The sequence below is a fragment of the Triturus cristatus genome, chromosome 6 (assembly GCF_964204655.1).
Source record: "Triturus cristatus chromosome 6, aTriCri1.1, whole genome shotgun sequence".
Taxonomy (NCBI): Eukaryota; Metazoa; Chordata; class Amphibia; order Caudata; family Salamandridae; genus Triturus; species Triturus cristatus.
The window spans coordinates 942,848,375-942,860,552 of record NC_140589.1 but is presented as its reverse complement, the minus strand read 5'-3'; positions in this window follow the sequence as shown (position 1 = coordinate 942,860,552).

Genomic DNA, 12,178 nt, shown 5'->3' with positions numbered 1-12,178 from the left:
CTACCTACATGGCATTTTGCAAGTCCTTAATAGCAATTCCCTAAAATTTGCTATTAAGGACTCACAAAAGTGCTTTTACCTACATCTGGCCCACAGTTCTTACCCTGGTTCACGAAGGCCACATTGGCATGTGTGCCACGAAAAGAAGGATCAGAGAACACTTTTGGTGGCTTTGCCTATACGAGCAAGTAGACCATTTTGTGATAGATTGCTTATATTTTGCTGTAAGTGACAAGTCTCAGGTGACAGTTCCTAGTCCTGTTGAGGCTGTTGACGTTCCTTCCAAGGCTTGGTCCAAACTGGCAATTGATATTATTGGTCCTTTGACGTTGTCTAACAATGGTGTTCCCAAATATGGTATAGTTTTGATGGATTACTACAGTCGCTGGCCAGAGTTAAAGTTTGTAAAAGTTCCCACCACTGCTTGTGTGATAGAATTCCTTGAGTTCTATTTTACCAGAGAAGGTTTGCCCGAGGAGGTGTTTTCAGACAATGGTTGTCAATTTACTGCTTCACTATTTGAGACGTTTTTAGACTTCATGAGTATTAAACACATCAAAACCTCACTTTACCACCCTAGAAGCAATGGTCTCGTTGAGAGATTCAATAGAGTGATTAAGGATAACATACAATTATCTAAAGCAAGTAATTTAAATTGCAAGAATGAACTGAAAAACTTGTTGTGGGCTGTGCGCCCCACCCTTAATTCTAATACTGAGGTTTCTCCGTTCATTTTACTGTGGGGCCGTCTTCCATCTTCAAAGTTATAGAGGAAGTGGATGGGTGTGTTCAAATTACCAGTAGCAAAGATGGAAGAGGTAAGCAGGAAAAGAGTAGAAGCCCAGAATAAATACATTCAACCTAGACCCAGAGAGCTGAGAGTGAAAGTTTGAGATAGAGTTAGGGTCAAATGTCCCCGGATTTTGCCCAAGGGTGAATCCAAGTTCTCTGATCTCAAGTCTATTGTGAGAATTAACAAGAGTCCTCTACAGTTGGATGATGGGAGATGGTGGAACAAAAACAAGATTTCAGTTCCTAAGTCACCTCACAATTTGACGGCCAATCATTTTGCGTCTCACTAATCAAGGTGGGGTGTGTCATGATTCTAATACATGTGTCCCTTCCTCCAGGGCAACAAGATTACCCAACAAATTTCATGAATATGTTATGCATTAATATGTTCTGTACTTTGGTTATCTTTGCCATGTTGTTTTCTTATTGTGAACCCATGTATTATGTTTTTACTTTATGTTTCTCTTCCTTTTGTTTGACTGTATGGGGGAAGAAATGTTGGGTTGTATGTACATAGCATGATTCTCTGTGCCTCTCGTGGACTTAGGGAACTTCCACCACCGTGTGGTTCCAGAACGAGAGGTGCAGGAGAGAAACAGTTAGTCCTGTGGTTGGACGGTCCTGCTGTTCATTGCTCCTGTCTTGTTGGCAATAAATATACATAAGAGACTTACCTGATGCCTTCTTTTCAGGAGACTGGATTGCTCTTTTTCAAAACCACTTTAATATTGATACTCTCTTCTCATGTGTTTATTAAACCTACAACTGTAATAAATCAGAAAGGTGGAGTTTGCATTCCCCAAACACACAGAGTTATAAGAAGGAAACGTTGTCTGAACTGGTTCGGGTGTCACGAGGTAAACAGTAGCTAGTGGGTTCCAATAATGGGATCTTGGACCTTTTACTTCTAATGTCAAGTGCCAGCCTATGAGGACCTCTAAAAATGAGAAAAAAAGACATACCTTTTTTCTATTTAACTTAGGAACTTAGGAATTGCTAAAAACACGTGGAGTACATATTAACTAGGGGAATTGTTAGTAACTTCTGGTATAACTAACAGCTACAGGAAATAGTTTTTGCTTAACTGTGTATATAGAGATTCGACTTCTGTCTAGGTCTGTCAACATGGGGTCTCCCTTCAAGGTGTCTTGAAGAATCATTGTGCCAAAAAGGGCTGATTGGGAACTTCTGGCTATGGCCCAAGTGTTACCCGAGTCTCTGGTTGTGCAAGCAACACCTCTACCTCATGTTCCCTGATCGCTGTGGTGGTAATTCAGTTCGGCGGGTACAAAGGCTCATTATTTGCACCTACTGGCAGCTTCTTCACCACCCAGCCTTGCACGCTCCCAGATGCCTCTGCGGATAGCCAGGCATTCACGGTCAGGCAAAGTGGCCACCATGGTTCTTCGAGCAGCAGTTACAGATCCAAACAAAACCCAGCACCCAAACAGCCTGTGATCATACACCAGACGTCGTAAGTGAGGGGGGACTCCGTTGGGGAACTAGAGATGTTTCTGGGCCCAGTGCTCCAGGAACCACAGTTTATGGTAATGTCAAGGGGGCAAAGGGTAGAGAGGCAGCTTCTAAGCACTTGACATAGTCCTTACAATGAGCAAGGACTGCCTTTCACAGTTGTGTCTATTAAGTGAATTGCTTCGTGGGCTCCTACTCGGACCCCTTGGAGTATGGAGCAGCAGGGCTCCACTCTGTGCATATCTTGCAGTTGCAGTTCACACTGGCATCCCCAATGAACTCTTCCAGGCATGGGAGGAGAGAAGGAATACTTTCAAAGTGCAATTGGGCGTAGCCAGGAACACACATTTGTCACACAGGGGCGGCAGGGCTGTAGCGCCTCTCCACAAGTCTTTGCAATATCTCTCTCTGGGCCGATTCTCCACCAGGCAGCTAAAGCTTTGATCTCCTCGGGGCAGTTTCCTCCTGCAGATACACCTCCGTTGCTTCTCTCTCAGCACCATGGCATGTTTCTCATCCAAAGCAGTTCCTCGGCACTCTAGAAAATATTCTTGGATTAGCAGGTGATGTCCTGTCACCTGGCTGGGATGCTGGTGACAGAGGAAAAAAAAATCTCTGGATCATAGAAGGTTCTTCAACACCTTGCATGGTGGTGCCTTGGCCCCAGTCAGTAAAAAGGCCTGGATCACTGAATAGGGGTTTTAGCCCTGCTCTTATACCATAGCTGTAGACAGAGTTTATGGACTCTGCAGGCACAGCCTTTGGGAATGGGTCTAGTTAGTTCTACCATTTTGTATTTCCCTATAAAGACATGGAAGCCATAGTCTTTATCTTCAAGTGTTAGAAGAAAGGAGGGAGGCTAGAAGTCTCCGGCCCAATCATTCATTTATAATAATTTATTGCGAGTCAGTGAGGAATGTATCAATGGTTTGCATTCATAATGCATGTTGCAAACCATTAATCTGTTACCGACTCCCAACTTGGGGTGGTAACATATTCAGAAAGGTTAAAGGGGTCCCTTGTGGCAATGGGTGTGGCAGCTTCAGTTGGAGTACGCAGTGAACCATGGGACAACTGCCTACCCTCACTGTAGTTTTCCAAAATGTAAACTTTTTTCCATTTTAAAGCAGCACTGGTTCCTTGCAGAAACTTGGGCTACTTAAAAAAAAAAATTGTTTTGAAGAGCAATCAAAGGGATGGTGGTCTGCTGTCACCTGCAGGCCACCAACCCTATATATTTATTTTTTAGTTCCAAGAATACAGCTTATTAAAATATTGAATATTACAATCACTAATAAGATATGTGTCAGAACCCCTCTCGAAGGGCCAGGGGGCAAGTAGGCCTGCTGAGCCCTACTGTGGGGGCTGAGGCCTTTTACTCCTGATGTCCCGGGGCCCAACCTGCTATGAATTCTGAGCAACAGGGCCAAGTACCCCTTTTGCATTTGACTCTCAGTGGTAAATACGTTTGATTAGTCCACGGCTCCTTCAGAGGAGTTGTGGATATCACCAGAGATATGGCCATGAGTGCCTGGGGCAGAGATAAGCCTTGCAGCCTCTTTGCTTGATGTCAGAGACACTGTGTTGTTCCTCAGCAGCAGGCATGACAATAGCAATATCATGAAGTGTTGTAATAACCCATGGGGGCCTGGGAGCCGGAAGTATTGAGACCTTCTTTCACCTGCATTGCCTATAGAGACTTGTCAATCTGATGGGCCCTTGGAGACATATCTTTGTGATACTTGGCAGAGCCACTCTCTGCTCTTCACGGGAGACAGTAGGTGACTCAGGCACTGGAGGATGGTTGGCTCTTTCAGGGATGTAGCACTTGCCCAGATTGTTTCTTCATCCTCACTCTTATTAGTCTGCTGCACAGATTCACTTATTGCAGGTGGAAGTATTCACCCCATGGCTTATAGGTGATGTAGAGCACACTTATACCTAATAATGGGCCTTTGAGAACTGACTGTACATGTTGGATAGTGCAATGTAGTTGCTAGTTGTATTACACGTCTCTTTTAGAGACTCAGGACTCCCACAGACAGGGTCATGGCCTGATACAGTCCATGAGTAATTGATAGGGTGCTTGTGCCTGGGGAGCAGTGGTCTGCACAGTCCAGTGTAGCCTATAAATATAGCACAGCCCAACAGTGGCAGCCCTAGAACTATAGTACTTGGCCAAGTGGGACAAGGAACAGAAGACCACCCAACCATTATACAGACAATATGCCACTTACAAACTCCTGTCCTGGAAAGGTAGGCAATCAGGATGGTGCACACAAAATCCTCACAACAGACTCAGGGAGAGACTGCTAAAGGAGACAGAGATTCACCTACACCACCACAAAGAACAGATGATACAGGATTAGACTCACAGACAGCAATAATTATAGTGGCGATCAAAGAAACTAAAGAGACTGTGGAATGCAAGATTGAAACTGTGGCTATATATGTTAATCTCTTACTAGAAGACCACAAGAAACTGGTGACAGGGTCACAGACGCCAAATCGACACTAGCACACATGAGGCCTACGATCGCATAGCAAGTGCCTGACCTACTCGGAAAAGGAAATAAAAGTACTCAGAGAAAGGATGGAAGAAGCAGAAGGCCAATCATGTAGGAATAATATAAGAGTGGTGAGTCTCTCTAAGAAGGTCGAGGGCCCATCCAGGAATAATATCTGAAATATTGGTTGGCAAATACAGTGCTGGAAGGGAAGATCTTCAAATGGTTCAAAGTGGAAAGGGCGCATAGAAAGCCCACCAAGGCACCGAACCCGGGAGCCCCCCAGAGTGACAATAGTGAGGCTGCTTAACTATGGGGTAAGGGATGCTCTGTTATAGAAAGCGAGAAAGCACTGCCCCTGGCAAGTAGAGGGAGCTAATGTCACACTGTATCTGGATTTTACAATGGCAGTGCAAAAACAGAGAACTAATTACCTGGTGTTCAAGCTCCCTCTCCGATCGCTAAATATCCATTATGCAGTATTCTCCATTATGCACTATTTTTCCAGGTGAGACTCCGTGTTATTGTGGGAGGTAAGACATACTTATTCTTGGCCCCGACAGAGGTCTGGGAGTGACTGGAACAGAGGAGGTATTCACCCCCATGGATGGGAGGAGTTTGCAGAAGATAACTGTCTGGAAGCCAAACAGAAACGTAAGCCGTGTAAGCAGTTAGTGCAGAGATCTAACCTTGATCAAGTGGAAAACCAAAGGGCAGCAGTTGTGAAAGCTTTACATCACCAACAAGAGGATTCAGCTGGTCCATGAAGGGATGTGCTCTGGGCGGACTTGAAGGACTCAGAAGCAGATGGCTTGAGATTGACTTTCTCAGAGACAGAGCCGCCGCCACCGGTAGTAATGCCACTGTCTTCAGGTGAAATAATCTAGCTACTCGGTGAGAACTGGATGGACCCTCAAGTTTGGGAATTGACGTATATCCCTCACAACCTTCACCATGCTGCCTAAGATTTCAAATTCGCTCTGATATAACTGGTTGTTTTTTAAGGGTTTTTCAGTCTTTTGCTTTGTTTGTTCTTGAAGGGCGAATGGCATACAGTGAATTGGGAGAGTGGTTGGTTAGATGTCCACGGCGTGGTAAGATAAAATGGGTGGGAAGTTGGGGGAGGGATTAATAGTTTGTTTTAGGGTTTGGGAAATGAGTGGGGGAAGGTTGCCAAGCAATTGAAACAGGCTAGTTAGGAAAATACCTATACATGCATGGAAATAGTATAACAGTACTGTCATAGAACGTTAATGGTTTGAGTCACAAAATCAAGTAGGGTCTTGTACATAAAGCCCTAGCACACTATGTGGCTGACCGGATGTTTCTACAGGAGACACATATGTGCAGTATCAATGCCCCTGTACTGACTAGAGGGAAATATACAGTTTTGCGACATGCTGATTACACAAGGGGGTCTAAAAGAGGGGCCATTTTGACCTTGAAATCTTTTCCCTTTGTTATCATTAACATGCGGAGAGATGCCATGGACTGCTATTTAGTAACAGTTGATAGATGGGAGGGAGAGGTGATGGCTCTTTAATGTATATGTTCCTCCAGGGCTATAATCTGATTATCTGCAGGTATTAAGCATAATAGTGACAGAGAGCCCACAAACCTCAGCTGATCATATGCAGAAATTTTAATATGCTAATGGACCCCTCTGTAAGTAGGACATATATGAATCAAATGAGAATACCTCATAAGTGGAAACTCAGTGTCTTCGCTCGGGCACTAGGAATGGTGGATGTGTGGAGATCCTTGCCTCCTCAGGATAAGGCATATTCCTATTACTCTGGATCCCATAACACACACTCCCATATAGACTATATGTTTACACCTGCAGTGTGATTGCATAGATGTATAGATGTACAATTTAAAGCCCGAGACATCTCATATCATTCCTCCCTTAGGATCAGGATACAGGCTCATATCGCGAGGCAGATAGGCACTTGGCGGATGGTGGCTTGACGCCTCACTTCCCCAAAAGATTTGGAGACACAGTCCCAAGTCACAGATAATTCTTTTCAGGTGAATGGGGGTGTTGGACTTTGCCCTTTTTTTACTAAAGTTCCCTAAACTTTTTGCCTTCACCCTAGACCTTTTTTCTGACATGGTGTTGCCAAATTTGATGCTTTGGGCACTGATCAGTGTCAAGGTGCAAGTGCTCCCTGTGTAAAGTGTAATGGTAATTGGTTGTCCATGATTGGTATGTTTGCTTTAATAATAACGTCCCTAGTAAAGTGCACTATGTGTGTCAGGGCTGGTATCGCAATGCTACTAGTGGGCCTGCAGCACTAATTGTGCCACCCACACAAGTAGCCCTTAAGAGAGAACTCAGGCCTGCCTCTGCAATGACTGCACGCAGTTTGTTAAACTGCCATGTTGTCCTGACAAGTGCACCCACTTGCCAGGCCTTACCCTTCCCTTTCTATGCATATCAGACACCCCTATGGTAGGTCCAAGGTACCCCCTGGGAGGGTGCAGTTTATCTGAAAGGGAGGACATGTACTGAGGTGTGTACCACGTCCTGACAGTGAAATACTCTCCATTTCAATTTTCACTGTTGAAAGGCAATCTTGCCCATAAGACAGAATGTGGAGGCTGTGTAATATGTTTCCAGCCTATTTTCCCATAGGCTAAAGATGGAGAAGTGAAGTTTATGTGTGCCTGAACTCACAATTTAATAACACGTCTTTTTGTGAAGGTGGTTTTTGCATTGTGTGTTTAGAAACCACTCTTTTAGAAGTGGCTTGGTTTTTGTGTTGTAACATTTCTGTGTATCTCTGCCTGGTTTGGATTGACTGTCTGGATTTGAATGTGATAGGCTCTGGGGAATATGTTAACCCAGGGGAGGAGGTGAGACAGCAACAGGCTGACCTGCGTCTGGAATGTTGGGGGGAGGAGTAGACCCTGGAGGTGAAGAGGCCTGGCTTACTTCCATAAAAAAAATGGCTCCATCTCCTGCTGAGTGATTAAGGATCCAGACCCCCACTATCAAAGGAAGAAGGTGTCACTGGCAGGGAGACGCCCAGAACTGGTTTGGACAGGGGTCAGTGCCCCCCTGAACACAAAGACTTCAAAGACATTGAGGGGTATAACTATGAGAGCTGAAACCCCTGGACTTGGGAATGGAACTGTTCAAGACTGTAAAGGATTGAAACTACTTTGTGGTCAACAGGAACCTCTGCCAAGGAAGAAATAACTGAAGAGACTGAAGGAAAGGACTGACCCTTGCTGTGTGTTCTGCGGCTAGCCTGCAGTTTGCTGATTTAATCAAGGAGAGGCTGAAGGGACTTTTCTGTGTGCTGTGTCCCCCTGCTTGAAAGGACTTTGCTGTGTGCTGTGTCCTGAAGTAACTTATCCCCAAGGGCCCGAGGAGAGCTGGCTCCGTATTGTGGAAACTCAGGAACACAAAAGTTTCCAGGTGTGTGTGATCGTGGGCACCTGGAGTCCAAACAAGTCTCAGCGACTCTGTGTGCATGTGCTTCCTGCAGCCTGAGACCTTCGCAAGGGTTGCCCTGTGATCGTGTACACCGGAAGCTCAAGTGAGTCTCAGCGATGCTGTGTGCGTGTGCTTTTTGCAGGCTGAGAACCTCGTAAGAATTGCCCTGTGATTGTGGGCACCTGGAGTCCAAGTGAGTCTCAGCGATGCTGTGTGCGTGTGCTTTGTGCAGCCTGAGACCTTTGTGAGTTTTGCCCTGTGATCGTGTACACCCAAAGCTCAAGTAAGTCTCAGCGACGCTGTGTGCGTGTGCTTTTTGCAAACTGAGACCCTCGTAAGAATTGCCCAGTGATCGTGGGCACCCAGAATCCAAGTGAGTCTCAGCGACGCTGTGTGCATGTGCTTTGTGCAGACTGAGACCTTTGTGAGGATTGCCCTGTGATCGTGTGCACTCAGAACTCAAGTGAGTCTCAGCAACGCTGGGTGTGTGCTTTGTGCAGCCTGAGACCTTCGTGAGGATTGCCCTGTGACCGTGCACACCCGGAGCTCAAGTGAGTCTCAGCAACGCTGTGTGCGTGTGCCCTGTTGCAGCCTGAGACCATCGTCATTGCCATTGGCCCGGACCAGCATCCCCAGAGGAGCTGTGCCGCCGGCCTGAGCCTGCTGTTGCCAAGGAGGAACCTCAAACCATCTCCGTCGGGGGGCTCGAGTTCCACTGCCCAAAATCAACAAAGTCGCATCCGAGGCCGAAGTCGCGAGGAGAGGAGAGGAGAGTGAGGTCGCACCCCCCAGGTAACGCTCAGCAAGTGTGCACGTGTCTCCACCTGGGGCGGGGTGCAGACTCTGAGAGAAACACTCTCAGTCTTTCCCATTCCCGCAGCGCGAGCCTCCGCTCAAGCTCATATCGCGGTCCGTACTTGCCGAGGAGTGGCTGTACCGGGGCCGGAGTTTGGAGCTGCACTTTTTTTTCCACCGTACCGGTGTTGGGGGCACATTTTGGCAGTAGCTGACCGCGAGTCAGTAAGAGTGGCATAGACACCATCCAGAGCACTGTGATCGGTGCCGGACTACATTATTGTTGGCATTATGAACTGCCCGATTGTTGCATTACGCATTGTATTATTTTTGCATTACAAACTGCCTGATTGTTGCATTACGCATTGCATTATTTTTGCATAACAGACTGCCTGATTGTTGCATTACGCATTGCATTATTTTTGCATAACAGACTGCCTGATTGTTGCATTGCGCATTGGATCATTTTTGCATAACGAACTGCCTGATTGTTGCATTACGAATTGCATTATTTTGGCATTACGAACTGCCTGATTGTTGCATAACAAACTGCATTATTTTTACATCATGAAGTGCCTGATTCTTGCATTAGGAACTGCATAGCATTGCATTAGGACAGCATTGGATCATCTAGAATTACTCATTAATACTGCAAGAACCTACAAGGGCTTGCTGGCCTAATAACCGGCCAGGTGAAATATTACAAATATGCATATGTTGGATTTCTGTCGTGTGGTCTCATTGTATATCTTTTTTGTAAACATATAAGTGTTTTTTATGAAACTCGTGTGGTGTCCATTTGTGGTGTCATCATTGAGTTACCGAGTGCATGGTTGCAAATACTTTACACATTTGCCTTGGAGATAAGCCGGGCTGCTCGTGCCAAGCTACTGAGGGGGTGATCAGGGGCTATCTGAGAAGGTGTCCTTCCTTTCCCTGACTTTGAAGCAAGGGTCCCTATTTGACCTAAGGTACCTACCTCAGCCAACTAGAGACCCCCAGTTCTAACAGGTGGATAGCTATGGATGAGACTGTCTTGTGTGATGCATTCAAAGTGATGCTGCTAAGAGAGATCTTAGCTGAAGAAGTAGTGGATAAAAGAAAGAGAAACAAAAAATGTGAAGAGTTGGAGGAGGAGATACGGTATCTAGAAGTTAGACAGACGATCATGTAGCTCTGCAGCTAGAACACAGCAGAGCAGAGAAGGTGATAGCAGTCACAAATGAGGTTAAATTGATATATCAAGCACAACAACACAGACAACTCTGCAGAACATATAAAGGCGGAGATAAGGCGGGGAAACTGCTTGCATGGTTGTTGACTAAGGAGACAGCGAGATTCCATATAATGGAGATGACTAGCCCTCAAAGGAATAAGATACACACTAGTGTGCTTATAACAGAGACGGGGCAGGTTATTTGCAGGAGGTCTATAAGGGGACTCATAGGCATACTAATGCGGAGTTACAAGCCTTTGTGTGAATGACTGCCCTTGCAGATATTAGGAAAAGACAACAGCCCTAGTATTTGAGGCAGATTTAACAGAGGAGGAGATAGGAACAGCGCTTGCAAAATTGCAATGTGGGAAGACCCCGGGTCCTAATGGACTTCTGGTGGACGTCTTTCATCATATGGCTGTGCAAGTGGTACCTCCCCTTCACAGGATGTACATTAAGGCTTAAGAAAAAGGGGAATTGCCCGAGGATCTAAGGAAGGCAATGGTGATTCCTATTATGAAGCCCGAGAAAACGGCAGATAAATAGGACTCATATAGACCACTGAATGTTGATCTTACGATATTGGCAAAGAGACTCACGAATATTCTGTTGGGAGTAATATTAGACTTGATGCACCCAGATTGAAACAGCTTTATGCTGCATAGTTCTACGGGCTTTGATCTCAGAGCGATTACACAGTAACATGGCAATGGCGTCAGGGTTGCAGGTACCCGCTGGCTGTGGCCTCCTTGGATGCTCATAAAGTCTTGATTTGGTGTAATGGCCATATCTCTTTGCAATTCTAACGAAAATGGGATTTGGCCAAAAATTTCTAAAATGGGTTCATCTATTCTGCGCCACGTCTCATGGGAAAGTGAATGGTGTGCTTTCCAATATATTACTGATAGAAAGGGGAATGCCCCAGGCTTGTCTTCAGTCACCACTACTGTTTGCATTAGCTGTAGATCCACTAGCGGAATGGGTAAGATGCGATGTGCAGATTGAAGGTTGGAGGTGGGATATACTGCTCCTTTTGACAGATGCAGAATTAAAGAAATGTTTGAGATCTTTGGGGTATATTTCGGACTCCATATTAATTGGGATAAATCCTTGATTTTCCCAATGGGCACATAGGGGGAGGAAGAACCTCTCCCATTGCCGCTAAGGATTGAAAGGACCCATTTTAAATACCTGGATCTCTAAGTCCCCCACTATGCATCATGCGCATAATATAGCACTTTTGGTACTAGGTCGGGTGGAGATGTCAAACATTGTGAGGGTCTGCCACTTTCCCTGTTGGGAAAAGCGTCAGTAATTAAAATGGTGACACTCCCTAGGTTTCTCTATATTTTGCAAAATACCCCCTATTGGCTACCTAAACAATTTTTCACTGAGGTAGATGCACTACTACGTGCTCTCCTCTAGCAGGGGGGTTTGCCCGAGAATAGCACTTGCCCAAGTACAGCACTCCACATATAAAGGAAGGATATCTCCCTTGTGTGCGGCGATATTATGAAGCATCACAATTTCCTACTATTAACGATGTGGCATTTGCATCGCAATCCCACCCAGCCTTTTGAAAAGATAAGGAAATGATCAGAGAAAAAGATTACCTACATGTCTTATATGCGGGGAAACTGAGACAAGATGCTACCAAGCTACAAAACTGACAGTGGAATTATGGCATGAGTCACGAAAATCGATGGATTGCAAGAGTAGATTGACTCCAGGGACCCTATTATGGTTAGGCTAACGGCTACCAGATGTCACAGCTCTGAAAAGTTTTCCACAATGGGATCTAATAGGAATCAGTATGCTGGCAGATGTGTTGGACACCAACGGAATGGCATAATTCCTAAATTTTCAAGCAGAATATTGCATGCAACCCTCTCAACTGTTTCAATACCTCAAGCTGCGACATGATTTGAAAGCGTGGATAGTGCCAGAAGA